The following is an 18,032-nucleotide window of genomic DNA, read 5'->3' on the forward strand; positions in this document are numbered from 1 at the left end:
TGGGGAAGACGGGCAGAACATAACGTACCAGTCATATTGTATGTGTTTGTGTGCAGTTAATGATTTCCTCAGGCCTCCTGCGTTGTGTGGTCCGCCTTGTCTCCGCCCTGGAAGAAATAAAAAGAGGATTGTTAGGGTGGGTGAGCAGCAGAGACAGAGGACGAAGGGAGGAGGAAGGGAGGGATACAGCATATAGAAAACAAACAAGGCCATACAGTACAAAGGCCAGCAAGGACAGCCACCGGCCTCCCGCTGCAACCCCCCCCCTTTTCCTTCTGTCCTCATTCCTCATGCTAACTTCTGGTTTTCTGTTTCTCCATCTGTCCTTCCTCTGCCGACTTCTCTGCCTTCATCTTTCCTCTCTTTCTTCTCAGTCTGAAGACCATGTATTTGTTCCCTCTTTCACTCCTTTATTCCTCTTCCGCTCCATCTATTCCTTCCCTCCCCCCCTCCTTCTGTGAAAATTTAACTCTCGCCTCAGAAGCCTCGGCCTGTTTACCTCACAGCCAGACATGAAAGCCAAACATTTATCTATGGGCCTGCGTCACAGTCATGCTATAATGGGAGCAGAAACATCCTCCTACAGCGAGCATTACTGGTTTTAATGTCAGCACTGGAGCTGGAGACTTTGACAGACTGACATCAGGCGCACGTTAGCATGCACGCTACAGACAGTCTGCTACCTGTAGGGTCGCTCTTTGATGTTTACTAGCCTGTCAGCTCAGGTAAGATACTAGTGCAGCACTTATGTGCTAAGCTAGCTGAGCTAACATCAGCTACAAGTGCTAAATTTCAGCATGGTAATAGTTGGGGAAATGCTATTTGCTGTCTTTGAGAGTGAAGTGAGAAGAAATATATAACAATATATATCATGTCTGTGTCTCTGTGTGCAAAGTATGGAACTGGAGTCATGACATGTTTAGCTTAGCATTAACACTGTAGGCACAGGGACGACAGCTAATATCTTTCCTCAAAATGAAATAATACACCTACTAATGACTCTATAAATGTCTTAATAATCTGCACGTAATCTTGTTTGTGTTAGCCACACTGACCAGGTGTGTAAAAATGATTTGTGGTTCAAGGGTTCGAGCTATTTCTTGATGGACAGTTACGCACATACTGTAAATTTACATTTGTGTTTCCCAACCTTTTTCCTTGAGGGACCCTGTTTCTATCATGAAGTAAACCGACGACCTCTGATTTAGTGGCATATTTTATGTATTATATTCAATGCATAACGCTAACAATACAGAACAACTGAAAAACTGGACAAATAACACAAATAGTGAGCCCAATAACTGGAGGATGTTTGTGTAAAACAGCAGATTATTTCCTGCGAATATTACATCAGAAATAACTTTTCCCGATATTATAGGAACTTTTTATATAATTCCCTGTGTGCATTATGATTATTTGAAATTCTTAACAATCATATATACTTAGAAGGCTTCATTTTCGACAAATGTAGTGTTTGTTTACTCCCTGCTCGGCCATTTTTGTATTAGCAGTTGTTTAAATGGTGTTTTTCTAATGCAGGACAAATGTAGCTTGTGTCCATGACTTCACTGTGCCCTCAAACTGTGAGATCTTTTTAGTTTATACTTAAATATTAAGATATACATTCTTATTTTGTTTTCTTCATAAAATGAAGAAATGCTGAGATACAGGCCTTCTTTATATTAAAAAATGTCTTACACTACTGAAGTTTAGTCTCTCATTAGGGCACTCAAGATGCTGGAAGTGAAGGGACTGCACACAAGGAGAGCCATCGAGAACCTCACTGACACCGCAGAAAAGGCGTCAAGATTGCTGTGGATCAAGCAGGGAGATCTGTGGACAACTAAAGCCTAGACACAAGCCGGGGCTTGATCAACCCCGGCTGGGTCGCCTGGAGGAGGGTGTATGTGATGTTGAGAGACCCGAAACGCCCCCAGGTTGGGAACCACTGCTCTAAGTTACTGCTTTTTATACATAATTTCCCACTTGTTTCCATTTTTCACACAAATAGGTGACAGAATAATTAAAGGGGCTGAGTGTATAATATGTCGAAGGAGGAGTCTTCCATGTTTTTCAGGCCAAGGAACCCGTAGATGAAAGAGAAACGAAGCAAGGACCCCTACTATACTGTATAAAATGGAGTTGCATAATAAGCTGGACCTACATGTATGCAATAATTTGGTGGTCCTCCTGTAGTAACTCCGAGGACCTCCTGTTGAAGATCCAGGTGTTAAAGGATCAGTCAGCAAACATCTCCTCACAGTCCACTGGCTGTCCACTCTGTGTGTGCACTGAAAAAAGTGTCCACACACAGCCCTGACTCTGTCAACGGGAAACAAACAAAGTGGCTCGGAAACTCCGCACAATACTATTCCGGCCACTCTCCCTCTTCCACATCCTCGCCCACCAGGAGCAGAGCTACACCGAAATAATAATGAACGTAAATAACAACAATACTGAGCTTCTGACGAAGCACTGAAGGAAGGGGTGTGTTTGTTTGGGTGCTGAGTTCAAATATGGACATTCTTTCTCCAGAATCGCTGAGAGTGGTATCAATCTTCTCATCTAATTCTCAGCAGGAAGATGAATTAGCGTAATTCCTTGAAACATCATTGCTGTTTTTGCCCACATCTTTCACAACAATACAGCTGATTTTACCTTCTTTTATTATAATAAAAAACACTAGTATAACTGCTAATATTATCACAACAGAATACCTGTTGATGTAGAAACAAAACAAGCAGCAGTCATTAATTTCTAAAAGTTCAGGGCTTGAAAAAGCTTTAGTTCCTGTCACTTTCTATTAATCTCAAAGTGAAAATCTGAGTGCAGCAACACTCTGTACCTCACAACATGTCTATTACCTGCTGAGGTTTATTACAAAAATGACAACTTCATATTAAAAAAATGGCACAGCAATGACAAAATGGATCTTAGCGCTCATAGGCAATCTCTCCCTGCTACAATTCATTACGGTCTGTGTCTCAATATAAGCTCCACATGAACAGTAATGCCCAGAAGCGTCAGCTGGCACGCCGGCCACAACAGACAGCTACTTGCAACAAAACAACAAAGATGACAGAGAGAGAGACTGAATAAGAAACAGATGACAGGAGGAAAAAAAAGAGAGAAAAAAATCTAAAATTGTGAGAAAACCTGTGAAAGTGAGAAAGAGGAAGGGAAGAAACCCGTCCCAACTGCAAAGCGTTTTGAGACAGGAAGGAAAAGAGGAAGCTGTTCATGTCTATACGGTCCCATCGGAGGGGAAGTGCTGGGAGGAATGCATGTGCATGTGTGTCTGGCAGTCTATATGTGGGCGTGTTGTGAAACTACGAAGGGACTCGTGTTGAAATGATTTCTGTTATTCAATAAAGGTTATTGTTTGCTTACTGCATTTTCATTTGCATGTCTGCAGGGACGCCAGGGTCGGGTAATATGAAGATGTATGGCGTGAGATTATCCCACTTCGCTTGACGGCATGTGTGGAAAATGTGGCGAAAAAGACATGGGTGGGTTTCACATTCCACACGAAGGGAATTCCCCCTCCGTCTGAACATAAAGAATACATTTTCCTGTGGAGCTGCTGGGGAGAGGAGAGGACGGGGAGACGGATGGATAAGTTTTATGGATGAAAGTGCAAGAGCTTCTGACTAATTTTGCTAATAGATGAGGCCGGAGGGTCACACTCTGAGTTTACACAGGGGATCACTGGGCTCTGTCAGACAGTGGATTAACAGTGAGGCGGTGAAATGGATTGTGTCGGTGCGGCGTATGGCTGCTTGAATGAAAAGTGCACCGAGGGAATATGGGTCAGATATGCCACACAGGCACCAAATCAACTCAGTGAAGACAACATTTTAAGATGGGAGGTCAACTATTTAGCCCCTGTGCTGACAGTCTGTGACAGGGGCCAACTGAAATCTGTGCTTCTCCGCTGCACAGCGACACAAGATGATAGAGGGCTGAAGGCCGGGCAGCACTGCACCGAGCACTGAGCCTTTGGAAGGAGACGAGCTTAAGTGAAGTCTCGTCATTTTGCTAACTCCTCTGAGCAATGCTATCGCCGCTGCCAGTGCGCCCTTTTCACCATCCTGCCGACATGAATAGCTCCCTTTGTCGCAGTGAAATTCCACTGGCAAGTCTCTAATTAGCTGGAGGGCTCTTCCCCTGCAGACCGGCGTGGGCAAAAAAAAAAAAAAAAAAAAAAAGACACAAGGAGAGGTAGCTCGCTGCGAGAGGGAACTGGGCAAACAATAAGGAGTCTGAATGGAGACACAGTCATATGATGCCCTCCTGCTGGTGCTAAAACTAACTAATTTGAGTGCTCTGAAAAGAGGGGAGGAAAAAGAGTGCGTGAGTGAGAATGAATTTCTCTGTCTCCATGCTGTGCCGGTCTGCGAGGCAGGAATCTGACAGGTGGTTAACCAGCATCGGGTTGTCAACACCAGTGTGAATCCTCCAGTTGGTATTTACAGTGAATTGTTGGGGAGTGGCTGACCTGCAAAAATGTAACAACTATTCTGCCTGAATGTCTGAGTAATGCTAATTAGTAATGTGACCTGTCTCAATTCTTCACACAGAATTTAAAGGGGAACTCCAAAGATTATACACACGAAGGTCAGTTTACTCCTGATGGAGAGTTTTATTCAGCCTGTGGCTGCTGAGGGAGAAAAGGCTTGAGACAACTGGCAGAAAAACTGTTATAAACTGGGGGCATGACAGGCAGAGAAAAAATACTACTAAGCTGCATTGTGGGAAATGTAGGATCCAGTGTTTTTAAAGCTGACTCATGCTAAGGACTAAATGTCATGATTCCCCCCTCTGTACAATCTGAATGAATAATTTGCTGTTACCTTTATTTGGAAACACCTTGAGATATATCCCACTTCTGTGACGCATTAGCCTTGTAGAATATAAGACCTAGCCCACAAGTACACAGGTGCATGTAGCCTACACCGTTGTTAGCACTTATACTTGTGCAGTGGTGTGTCTGTGTCTCGTGCAGTTAAACTTCCAACACACTAGTCAGCGATGGGGTTTCTGAAGTGCTGTTAAGTTGATTCAAAACACACATTAAACATGGCTTAAAAGCAACAATTTCAAACACAAGTACACAAATCAGCTTCACTATAACTCGCAGGATTCACAGACAAAACACTTGTCTTTATCTGAACACATTTTCTCCACAAGTACAACATGCTAATGTTTTTAGCACAAGCCTATGGCATTTTACATTGTCTAAATTAGCCTAGCTGCTCGTGGACTTTTCCTCTGCTCATATGAAGCCTTAGCCTGGAAATCCAGACCCAAATCTAGAAAGATTTAGGGTCTGGCTACGAGTAATGCAAATGGCCCAACTCAAGGGGCGGCACCAAGCATGTATTTGTAAATATCACTGCACGCAATTGGATAACACTACGACCAATCAGAACAATACACGGGGTGACGTATCCAGAGCTTAGCTACCAGCGGAGCTAACTGGTAGATTAGACTCTTGCCGTATCCGGTCGGCAAAACAGCAAAAACGTCCTTCTTGCAAAGGAAAAACTCGAGCGCCGTCTTCTGTTCCTCTTTTAGAGAAAAAGCCAAGTCTAACTCGTTCATTGTAGCGGCCAAAGCTGTTTCAAACAACTGGTGTTCATACGTAGCCATCTTGCAGTGTTTACTGACTGATTCCGGACTTCGTCGTTGCAGCGCTGTCGTCATCTGTTTAGCTCGCCTCTGGCCCGCCTATATCAGATACACTGATGTGATTGGTGCAGCTTGGTATCAGGGGCATGGGTAATGAGCATTATTACTGACTGCCAGAGTGACTCACTGAGCAAATTCAAATTGTGCTCTCGCGAGAACTCTGGATTTCAAGGGTAATGAAGCCTGGGCCAACAGCAACAATTAAGAAAGTAAACTGGCTGCTTCCTTATTGCCTGCTTCTGACTGTCCTGCTTCACCTGCTCCCTGGTAAACCACTCAGCCTTCTACAAGAGCTCTGTTTCCACGTGGCTGTGTGGAGAGACTGTGAGTCAGCTCTACGTTTAGTTAGTTAGTCCACTGTTCCAACAATCACCGCCCCTGGTTTGGTTGAAATAAACTCTCGATTCATTGAGCTAGATGTGAAAAAAATCTCTCCACTCTCACTCTGCTGTGGCAGGCCGGCTGTTTAAAATCAGTCCTGTAACGTTATCCCCACTACTCTCAGTCAGTTCAGCTGCCCGTTGCACCACACTGACCCCTTGTGGTGCCTGATCTGCACTACATGCAAAACATCCTCAACACAGCTTCTCTCGTATGAGGTTAATAGAAAGATGAGGTTCTGTATTTTTGACAGTATTGAGAATCATACCATCAGGATCTCCAAGTACCCTGGTATAATACCTGGATATGGCCCAAGCCTACTTTTGACAGCATTCAAGAGCGTTTTTGCATTGCGTTTTTTGAGCAGAGATTTTTTTTTATCAGTATTTTTGTGGGCTAGGTCTAGGAGGATAAACAGTCATCTCGTATGTGTTTTCTGTACACTAAGAGTTAGACACTGCTGGCACTGTGTATACATGCTGATGGGTGTCTTGTGTCAAGTTTGATTTCAGTAGCATTAGTGTGGCATGTGATCACATGCCTGCGCTATATTTGCACAGACTGGATAGCTATCTTATATAGTGTATCTGAGCTGATCTTGGTGAAAAGTCAAACAATATTCAATGGAGCATGAGGCGTGTCTACACTGTTAGCACAGCCCTCACTGATCTGTGGCAAAGGTCATGCATATGATCAACAGCTTTAGCTTTTTTCTTTACACTGAACAGGATTTTCTGAGCTCGACTCAAACCTGTGAAATATCTGAGCAACAAACACACCATCACTTAAAGGTATGTGGCCCAGACATCAGCTGATATTGACATCTGAGGTATTGCTGATGCATCAACAACAAAGTCATGGCAGAGCAAGTTGTAAATGAGCAACTTCCTATTTCCTGTTAGCAAAGCGACCACAGGTGCTAAGAGTAAACAACACGAGGTTGTGAGGTTGCACAGTCTAATGCACAAGGAAATTGGGTCATAATCAATATTGCATAGCAAAGTGCAAGGGTGAAATTGAGGTACTGCAGATGACAACTGTGGGAAGGAATAAAAGGAACCATTTTCGACAAGGAAACCTCAAATTAGGAAAGTGTGCAAGGCAAAGTACTGTTAGTTTTTGTTCATGTTGGTTTTGAAGCCATTAAACAGATGAAAATGCCAAACCAAAAAAGGTCGTATGGCAGTTAGAGACACCAAACGACATCACAAGGAGATCAAGTTCAGCTAAGAGGTCGATTTAAGGTGCAGGAGGCGTTTAGGGGTCTGGTGTCGAAATGCAATTTAAGCTGTCATTTGACCTGAAGTAACGGAGTCATAAAAGCCTTAAACAGGAATATCTAATAATCCGATAGCCCTAAATAAGCCTGGAAGTTTTCCAGAGTGCAAAAAGGGGGAGGCTTTGATAAGATCCATCAAAGGCTGAGTCTTGTGCTCACCGTGACTGATTGAGTGATGTCTATCTGACTACGCCTTCCAAGTCTCGACATCACCACTAAATCGTTATATTTTCAAAGACAGACTGTGAAACCTACCTTTTCAATGAAATCCATGATGTTTTAACAATTTCATTTACAGCTCTTGTTGGGGTAGTTCATGAGATTGTGTCATTTAAGTATTTTAGAGGCTGTTATGTGAGTGTTTGCCCTGCTATCTTTCAACCCAACAATGAAGACAATCATTAGTACAAATTAAAAGGCGGCGGTGTTTCGTGACTCTGCAATAAAGGCATCACAGTTATAAGCCTTGCGGCGACTTAAGAGTTCCACATTCTCAAAGTAGTGATGCGTGCAGCAGGAGAGGCTTGTTTTGTGTGATATGTGTTTCCCCTGTTTCCTCTAAGTGTCTCAAAAAACGGCACCAATATGATCTCACCAGATAAAGTACCCACAGTGGAGTGGAGGGAGTCTAAAACAGAAGCAGAAAAACTCTTCCCACTTCAGAGGACATTCAACTGAAAACATCTTGAGGGTAAATTCTGTCTGTGGGCCCCAAGTTCACCACTACACCCCCCTCTCTGGTGGCAAATGTAAGGCTTTGAACTGCAGGCAGGGAGGGGTGTGTGGAATTCGCTGGCCTGTCAGGACTATGAATGATGGTGGATGGTAAAGATCAGATCCTGCCTCGCTGTTCTGCCTCCAGGGAAAAGATCTTCTGACGATGCAGACCAAGCCATGCAAGGCTAAACATGGCAAGTCATGAGAGCTCCAGCTCTGGGGGTGCAACGTGTCATCTTAACATACAAAGGCCCCAATTACACCTGCAATTTCAGCAAAACACATCATCATCAACTGTAGGACAGGCAGACAATTTTAGGCGGGTTGCCTCCAGAAATACTCTAAGGGGCGCTCTTAACGATACAAACTTTTTTAAGTGGGTTAGTGCTGAGAAGTCAAAGCAGGAGAGACTGCAAGTGAAGTGCACACTGCAATGGTTTTGATCAACTGGCTATCTGTAATTTCAGGAAAAATGTCAGCCAATATTCCACTCGTCTATTTTGCATCAGCACATTGCATCATGGATACTCTCTCTGGGAAAGGGCTCAAAACCAATCTGTAGTGGCCTGGCATAAAGCAGATCCCCCTGTCAATGGCTTTGCTGAGCTCACAAGAAAACAGGGCTTCATTGTGGCACTTACATTTCCTAATGCTACTCATCACCACCTTTTCACCATCTCCTCCTTCCACTGCACTTAACCTCGACCCATCTCACTTAGTCAAAATAAGAAGTAAATTCGATTTGACACCAAATGCCCCTTTGGAAATTCTTTGTTAGGAGACAAAATGCTGACAAACCAGTGGCACAAAGAGAAAACACTGTCAAACTACTGAAGTAATAATGAGTGTCAGTGCCAGCAGCCTGAGGGATCACAAACGTGTCTGGCAAGAAAGTATAAGCAAGACAACAAGAGGGAAAAGTAGTCAACTGTTGGCTTTAAGAGAGTCTTGTGCAATCTGCGTCATGTGTATGAGAGTATCATACAAGCTTTATACGATTATCACAGCGGAGGATGATCCGATAAGATAAACAGCTTAAAATATGCAACCTTAGTGGAGACATAAGTCGCATCCGTGCCATGTTGAGAAAGAAAAGGGGCATTCACTGGTCACTAAAGTGCTGATCTAATCTTACAACTGGAACCTACCGAGGTACGGTACCCTCTCAGGTGTAAGCATAACACTGACAAATACATTCAGTGAGGTTCCTCGTTGTTTTCAGTTCCAATTTTGACTTCAAAGCACTGTAGTCACGGTTGTGTCACCATTTGTGTATCAGTTACTTACTGTGTGTGTTATCTTGAATTTATGAAACAAAATTTGGTTTTCTCACATGCCCTCATGGTGGACAAAGAATCCAAACAGAGAAAATTCTTGAAGAATTAAAGTCACAGGGGGCTAAGTTTCACAGTCGCACAACAGTATAAAAACATCTGTTTACACACTCTGAAGAAACTCATGCAGTACAATCCAACTCTTTTTATCCAGTCATATGCTCAGTACTTCACAAACAGACAGCCCTCTCCGACAGGGAACTGAATGGAAAGTGAAACTTATTCATGCTTTCTTCAAAGTCAGACTCTTGACAATAACAGTAATTTTACCTCACTGAACACGGAAGCTGCTGGTCTACTGCTGCGTTGATCAGTTTGTTTGTGTTATGTGACTTTGTTGAATCCAAATCAACCTTCCAAAAACACTTAAGTCACACAGTAACAAAAACAGACTACCAATAAAGGCAACAGGAGACCAGCAGCTCACGTTTAGTGCGGTAAAATTACAGTTTTTGTTAATTGGCTTTAAAGAAAGCATTTATAAGTTTTACTGTCCGTTTAGTTCCCCGTTGGAAAGGGCTGTCTGTTTGGGAAGTACTGAGCATACGACTGGATAAATAACGCTCAGTTTATGCTGCACGAGTTGTGTGACAGTTTCTTAAAGGATGTTTCAATGTACAGTAGTGTTGCTGCTGTTAAACGTAGTAATGTTTTCTCTATGAATTCAACACAGCGTGGGTAACAGACAAAGGTGTGGACCGAGTCACATGACTTGGACCCCGGTGAGACCTGAGTTGCAAATTTGACAGCTTCAAACTCGACTTGATGAAATCAAAAATTTGAACTCGACTTGGATTTTATCACCAATGACTTCTGACTTGAGACTTTCAACATGAAAACACTTGATACCTTCCCCCAAGCCAACAGATTAAATAGTATGTAATTTAAAAAGCGCTTTAAATCGAATCATGTCCAGTCATTTCTTGAGTCAACGAACATTAACACTGTTCATTCCCAGCAAGTCCAGATCTACTTTGTTTGAACCAATGCGACAACATCCAATCAAGCTGCGGGAGAGATCCATAAAGAACTAATGTTAAGTTATTCAAACATAATTTTGTTCGTGTACAAAGACTAGACTACACTTTTGTTAACTAAAACAGAATTGTCGTATGTAAAACATGCATACTGGAAATCACAGATGGAGACGTAACTTCCAACAAACTTGTTTCAACAATCAATACAAGTTTTAAAAGCATACATGATTTTTGTAAATGTACTGTATCATTACTCTGTTGTTAAAATGACATTACATTTAATGAAGAGCGCATAATGACTTGTTTATGACTTGAAACTCAAAGTTAAGAGCTTGGGACTTGACCCAGGACTTCTCAGTCTTGACCTGGGACTCGACTCTGGACTTGAGCCTTATTTAAAAGATTGGTTCCACCTCTGGTAATTGATATACAAATGGTCCCCTGGGGGATGAAGTATTCCTTTAACGTGTGTAACTCTGACCTGAACTGTCTTTGTATGTATCAAATTAATTCTTTTAAACTACAATTATTTTTTAATGGGATGCCAGTGCTGCCAAAAATCCTCCAAGCCCACAACAGTACCGTTAATTAAAAAAAATGTTTCTAAAAATGGCCTCCAGGGGGTCGTTATTAACAAACAGGCTTTTTGTGCTAGATTAAAAAGTCTGTATATCAGGATGCACTTTGAGCGTTGGTCAGAGTTGACCTCGTCGCCTGTAAAGGCATCATCATACTCCAACCGCAACATGATGAGCATTGCATGACAGCAGTACACACACGTAAACATTTCTTTGGGGAAATATGTATTGCTCATCTGGAATCGATGTAAGTTAGGGACAAAAATTGTTCCTTCATGCTATTTTAACTGTTTCATGTCGTTCAAAACAAAACATGTTGTGGCTTTGAATGCATTCTCATAGTCTTCCCGTAAAGCTCGAGATGTAGCCTTAAACATCAGGAATCAATTCTCAAGCCATGTGCGCTGAGTGCAACCATTAACTCACACATGCATGGACGTGCATGCCCAAAACCCTCACACACACACACACACACAATACAGTAAATGTCCTTCAGGCCATCTGTGTGTCAATCTATTCAGGTTGGAGAAGAGAGGAAGGGGGGCGATAGGGGGTGACAGCATGTTCATATAGTCACTCCAAGGGCAGTTGTTCTGTCCCGGTGAAAGACTGGACTCACTATACCGGCGGTCATAAAACGCACAGCACTCAGGAAGAAGATGATCGAAGAGAGATGAAGAGGAGGATAAGGAGAGAGATGACGGAGATAGAAAGAATCAGAGACTGAAAGACTGAGGGACACAAGGCCTCGTTGATGAGAGGCTCCACAGCTGGATGGTTCAAGGAGACAGCGGCGGAGGGGAGTGAGGAGGCAAACAGGGAGAAGACAGTGGAACGGGGCTTGTCAGAATGAGAATTTACTGTTGGTCAAGCTGCAAATAGCTTTGCTCCAGTGCCCTCGACACTGCATTTGCATGAAATATGTGTTGAGAAAGACAGGAAGGGACACGGAGGGTAAGGAAAGATCAAGGAAACTAGAGCAGTAAAAAACCTTATTTGTATATGAGCAGGAGATGGAGAATGGTCGGTGTTTCTTTCTGGGTCAGCTGGAGCAGATAAACTGAATGAAATGTGTGAAACGTCCTGTGCAATGAAAAACATACAAGCAAAATTAATTTGTCATGACACTGGTTTTGTTAAGTGCCTTAATTTCTGCAGATTACTACTTATTATTTTAAACTGTTCTTTTTTAAATAGGCTACCTTAAACCTAAAAAAGGTTTCAGAGGAATGTGAAGTCATTTCCATTTATCTCCTAGGGCCATAACCTGAAGCCTTTTTTAAAATCATCTGGGTATCTGCACCACTAATGAGATGAAAGATGGTCTCATGACTTTCTTTTTGCCCCTTTAACCTTTTCTTAAACCAGGAAGTCCTTTGAGATTAAAATGTCTTTTTCAGGTGAGACCTGGACAAGAGCGGGGTGACAAGAATTTCAAAATGAGAATATCAATAACAGGCGAGGGACAATTAAAATAGGGAGTCACTACACTGTTTGGCCCCTCAGATAATTAGGACATTAGTATACACGTCCCAAAAATCCAATATATTTGAAATATGTGGCTCATGTTTCAGCTCACTCAACAGCACAGAGACTGCGAGGAGCCTGTTCTTCACAACCATCATGTAAAGCACTTTGAATTGTCATCATATATGAAATGTGCTGTGCAAATACACTTGCCATGCCTATAGATTCTTGAGGCTCTGTTTATCCTCCTCGCATACTGGCCTGAGTGATCTTAATTTGCCGTTTTAGACATGCTGTTAATATTAGCAGCAGAGCAGTGGTTTGTGTAAGAACAGAACGGTCTTTGTGGCAGTTTTTCCCAGATGGGTCTTCCCCTCCCGAGTCCCTTCAGTTGTGTTTCAAATTAGAGCCGTCTTCAAAATGTTCAAATATGTAATCCGTGTATGCTCTGTATTAGCATTGTTTCTATGTTCCACCAGCAAAATGCTTCAGGACAGTAACTGATACAAAGAAGAAAAATCAAAAACTCAATATGAAGCTTGTTACTGCGATTGCTGTTAACATGGTGACATTGCTAAAAATCCATTCTAGGTGAGAGCGATGTTTTTATAATTGGAGTCCAATGCTGGCATTCATTTTTTATATGTTTCATATCAATGATTCTAAAGTGATGTAGTTCTGATGACATGTTTATGAGCTGACTTTGTAACGGGGAGGTGGAGATGATGGTGGACCGGTTGACACCGAGGCAAGACGACTGCCAAGCTGCAAACCACTGTTGTAAACCAACAAACAACAAAACCACATGTGTGTAAGTGAGACATCTGCGGCATTTCCAGCTGTGATCGTGCCACTTAAAGCACTTGTTTTAAGCCAGAACATTCCCACTTCTAACATACTGAATACCGACGCTTGGTCAGGCTCTACACGTCAAACTATGACGCTCTGATTACTAGGGCTGCCACGATTAGTCGACTAATCGACTATCAAAATAATCGGTGACTATTTTAGTAGTCGACTAATCGGTTTGAGTCATTTTTCATAAAAAAGTACTATAAAAGAACCCTAAAATACTCCTATTGCAGCTTCTTATGCTCAAATATTGGCAGCTTTACACACTCTCCCATGACGGTGAACTAAAACCCTTTGGCGTGAGTACGAAACAAGACATTAGATGACATCATTTGGGGGTTTGGGAGAGATAGACCGACACTTTTCAACATTTTAACACATTTTTTTGATAAAATGATTAGTCGACTAATCGAAGAAATAATCGACAGATTAGTCGACAATGAAAATAATCGTTAGCTGCAGCCCTACTGATTACCCCTCCTACATCGGTTTTGGGCGTTCAGGAACAGTCTGTCCATTTATGTTTGCACTGCATGCATTGCGTCTTTTCAAAATAAACATCCATTTCTACAGTAATGTACAGTTTTCGCTAGGTTAATGTATACAGTCTTTTTCAAAATAAACTTTGTTTTTAGGTTTAATTCCATGGGTTTAGGCAAGAAAAGTATGTTCTAGGTTTAGAAAGAAAAAAGTTTAACGTATGTTTGTGACTAAAGAACTTACGCACGAGCACACTACTTTGTTATTAAAATAATTTGATTGGGAGTCATGTGACCATGGCTGGCTAAAGTCTGTGTTTTTGTTGTACCGGTGACTTTATAACATGTCAACAAAACCTGGAGGACAGTCTCAGAGAGAAAAGTCCACGAGACAAATTCAACCGAATATTACGGACCACACTCTGCGACCCAAAATGGCGTCGCCACCTCCGGCGGACACAAATTCAATGTATGTAAATGCAATGGAGCTGGTGTGAAAAGTAACCCAAAACATCAGCAAAATTATGGAGTAGAAATTGCCTAAACTCATGGATGCCTTGGATAAAAGCGCCAGCAGCCTTGAGGGTCAGTCCGAACGCATCACCAAAGCCGAACAGCAGGTTTCCATCGTGGAGGACCAGATTGCCACCCTTGAACTCGGCCTTAGCCAGATGGAGAGTAAGCAGGCTGCCATGGCTGAGCAGCTAGTCGACACGGAGAACCGAAGCAGATGGGACAACACAAGAGTTCTGAATTTAAAGGAGGTCACAGGGGGTGACCACCATATTCCTATTGAGTCTTGGCTGCCGAAGACACTCGGTTTGTCTACCACAAAGGGGTGCATCAAGCTCAACCAGGCCCATCAGACCTTTGGGCCAAAGAGTGATCGACTCCGCCTGGTGAGACAAGATGAGGATGCTCTGGACTGCGAGGAACATCAAAATAATTTGACTGACTTTTAGCTTTTCACAGAACATGAACAGCGGGCTCTTGTGTTAAAGTCATACACCTCTACTTTCGCCTGCCCTATGTGGACTGGACTCTCTCGCTCTTTATACTATGACAGTTGCCGGACCATCAAAAAATGCCGCCATCCAGTGCGTCGGATACCTCCACTAAAGGGTGCCTCAGTGCATTGATATGTGACACCAAGGGCCACTGACCAAGCGTCAGTATATGACGAGTTGGGTTGGTCTTTTGTGCCTAAACATAACTACATTTTAACTACAGCACTGTTGAAATGTAAATAGACATAAAGTTTCAACATACCCATTACACACCCATACTTAAAAGGTACAGTAATGTAACCATAGTTTGCAGAGACATACAATGCTAACATTTGTTGTGGAGATTGGGTTAATAATTGATAGAAACGGTGATCAAAGCCATGAAGATCCAAGTTGTAATAAATGAGTGGTTTTGGAATTTCTGACCCACATTCCTGCTCCACAACTTGTTTATATTTAGTAAGTTCAGTAGGTTACACTGGCTGACTCTATTTGTGTTTTAAAAACAAACTTGACTCCCCTCACATCTTTTCAAACCATAAATACGCTTATGAGCTTCCCTCCACCACAGTCCATGAAGGAAGAGGAAGGAAGAAGCTCAACAGGTGCATGACAACAGCTGGGCCCCACCAAAGCTCAAGACATGCATTAAATCACCCCGGCCTCAGACCATGCACAGCCCAGCCCAGAACAGAAGCTATCATCGTGGAGGCTAAATGCGATTAGTGTCCAGTGGTAATCTAGGGCCTATTCATTCCTGCTTAGAGTAGGTGACACATTTGATTCAGAGGATTAGTCCACCTCTCCTCACAGCGCAAGGGGAGGGGAAATCAAAGGGCCCACGTTGGGGGAGCGCTGAAAAAAGGAAGGAACTTCGTGGAAGAAGAGGAAGGAATATCAAAGAGCCAGAAAGGGGAGCAGGAGCCATGAGCCCAACACTCTTCCATAATTAAAGCAGACAGTTCCTTTGTGCAGCCATGTCATTAACATAACCCAGCACACTGCAGGGGCCTATGGGTGCAGTGAGTTCTTTAGTTAGTGCCTTCAGAACATACGTGATGAGAGGCCGCGAGACATGAGGAGCCGTCTGATGCGGCAGATTCCAATGCATGATGACTTTAACATTCACAACTTTAACGACCGTAACTTCGTGAGTCAGTTTAACCTTTGATTTAAATAGATGCATCATCCCAAACTCATCACAGCAATCACATGCATGTCCTTATATAATCCAGGGGAATTTAGTGTGCAGTCGTGCATGCATACACACATACAAACACACACTGCCACTGCTCAGTCTGTTTATCAGGCCCCTATTAAAACGGTTGCGTTTCATGACACAATAAGGGACATTTAGGAGTAAGTGGTTGAGATCATCCACGCAGGCTGTCACACTAAACACCGAAACACCATGTGACTTGCACATGATGTCACACGTGGCTACGGGACTGTTGTCTGTGTCTCTGTATCTGTCTCTGGCCTATATGCTACCGCTTTTGATGCCCAAGCGTTACTCTTGTTTTGAATGTCATGTTCCTCTTTTCTGCTGCACAAATTAACAATATACACACGCACAAGGAACAGAGACTGAAATCATAGACATAACTCATTCGAGCAAAACTGAACCTAAAGTGTCTCCACCTGGTTTCAAAGAGTGGGCACGCACACAAATGCTGAAGCCAGGAATCAAACTGTTACCTCCAATACAATTACATACACGATGATATCAAAGCACAGTTAATTCTCCACAATTATGATATCCTGCAACACAGCAATGTGTGTTGCATCCCCACATGTGTGCAGCTGAATATAGACATCTCAAAATGGCATCTGTATTTGTAAAAGAAAGAAGCAATTACACTGTTTCCTTTAATTTACTGCACAATAAAGAGCTGTGAGTTTAACAGAGGATCATAGATAGCAAAGATGAAACAGCTGAGATGAAACCACAATCCAAAAGGCACACCAACTGAGCCTTAAAAGCACACACCGCGATACCTGTGCCAACATTTAAATGTCAAGCAGCCATTAAATAGCTGAATGTTTACCTGACAGAAAAAGAACAGTTAAGAGTTCACAGGTCGGGAAACAAAGGAAGAGAAACAGCTTCAGTATGGCAACACTGTGCTTTTGTGTGGAGTATTGCAAGAGAATGTATCACTGCATTCAGCAGTATTGATTATTTGTTCCGCCCCCAGCGTACACTCCGACACGAAGACAAACACACTAGGAGTTGCATCATGTCCGTTTCTATATCTCAGCTATGCGGTCAGATATTCTGAGGGAGGGCATATTCGCCTGTGCCCCCTGCACAGAAACAGACACAGCGAGCAGAGGAGCTTCAACAGATTCATGTGTTAGTTTCGCTTGCAAAACCAGGCAGGCCACAACACAGAAACACTTGTACTTTGTACAGAAACTGTTGGGACTATTGGTAACAGTTAATCTCATACACCCACTTCCCTGTCTGGTTCATCTTCACAAACTGTACACCCTGAATTTCACTGTACACCTAACATTAAAATTGTCCATAGGTGTGAATGTGAGTGTGAATGGTTGTCTGTCTCTATGTGTCAGCTCTATGATAGTCTGGTGACCTGTACCCCGCCTCTCGCCCAATATCAGCTGGGATAGGCTCCATCCCCCCGTGACCCCTAACAGGATAAGCGGTTACGGAAAATAAATGAATGAAACAATCTAACATTAACTTTACACTGAGACTGAACTTGCAGAGACACAGAATATCTATGGTCACATTATGTGACACATCTTGGTCACCTGACAGAAAGTTTAACATCTGCAGACGCAAACTTCCGTGCAAACTTTCTGTGTGGAGTTTGCATGTTCTCTTCATGTCAGCGTGGGTTTTCTCAAGGTACTCCAGCTTCCCCCAACCATCCAAAGAGATGCAGGCTAGGTTAATTGGTGACTCTAAATTGCACATCTTATGGTTGTCTGTCTCTATGTGTCAGCCCTGTGATAGTCTGGTGACCTGTCCAGGATGTACCCTGCCTCTCACCCAATATCAGCTGGGATAGGCTCCAGCCCCCCGTGACCCCTTAGAGGAGTAGCCCAAAATTATTCAGTTTGAGACTTAATGCAAAATCTGTCCGACAAAGACAAAACCATGTGATGCTTTTGCGACTAACAGACAACCTTTGCAAAACTCCAGGTACATGGCAGTTACCTCCATAATCGGGCTGGAGTGCTGCAGTCGGCTCCCGGGGATGGATGGCCTGGAAGCTGTGCAGCTTGATGGTAGATTTATGG

At 42.9% G+C, this 18,032-nt stretch overlaps 1 protein-coding gene across 2 annotated transcripts in view; it reads right to left on the reverse strand.

Moving 5' to 3' along the window:
- thrab (thyroid hormone receptor alpha b) overlaps window positions 1-18,032 on the reverse strand; it is a 235,034-nt gene that overhangs the window by 142,433 nt on the left and 74,569 nt on the right. For both annotated transcript variants that reach the window (XM_049564453.1, XM_049564450.1), the window contains exon 3: window positions 29-107. The gene's annotated coding sequence lies outside the window, so the exon portion shown is untranslated. The remainder of the gene's footprint in view (window positions 1-28; window positions 108-18,032) is intronic.

This window comes from Epinephelus fuscoguttatus, linkage group LG20 (assembly GCF_011397635.1).
Source record: "Epinephelus fuscoguttatus linkage group LG20, E.fuscoguttatus.final_Chr_v1".
Lineage (NCBI taxonomy): Eukaryota > Metazoa > Chordata > Actinopteri > Perciformes > Serranidae > Epinephelus > Epinephelus fuscoguttatus.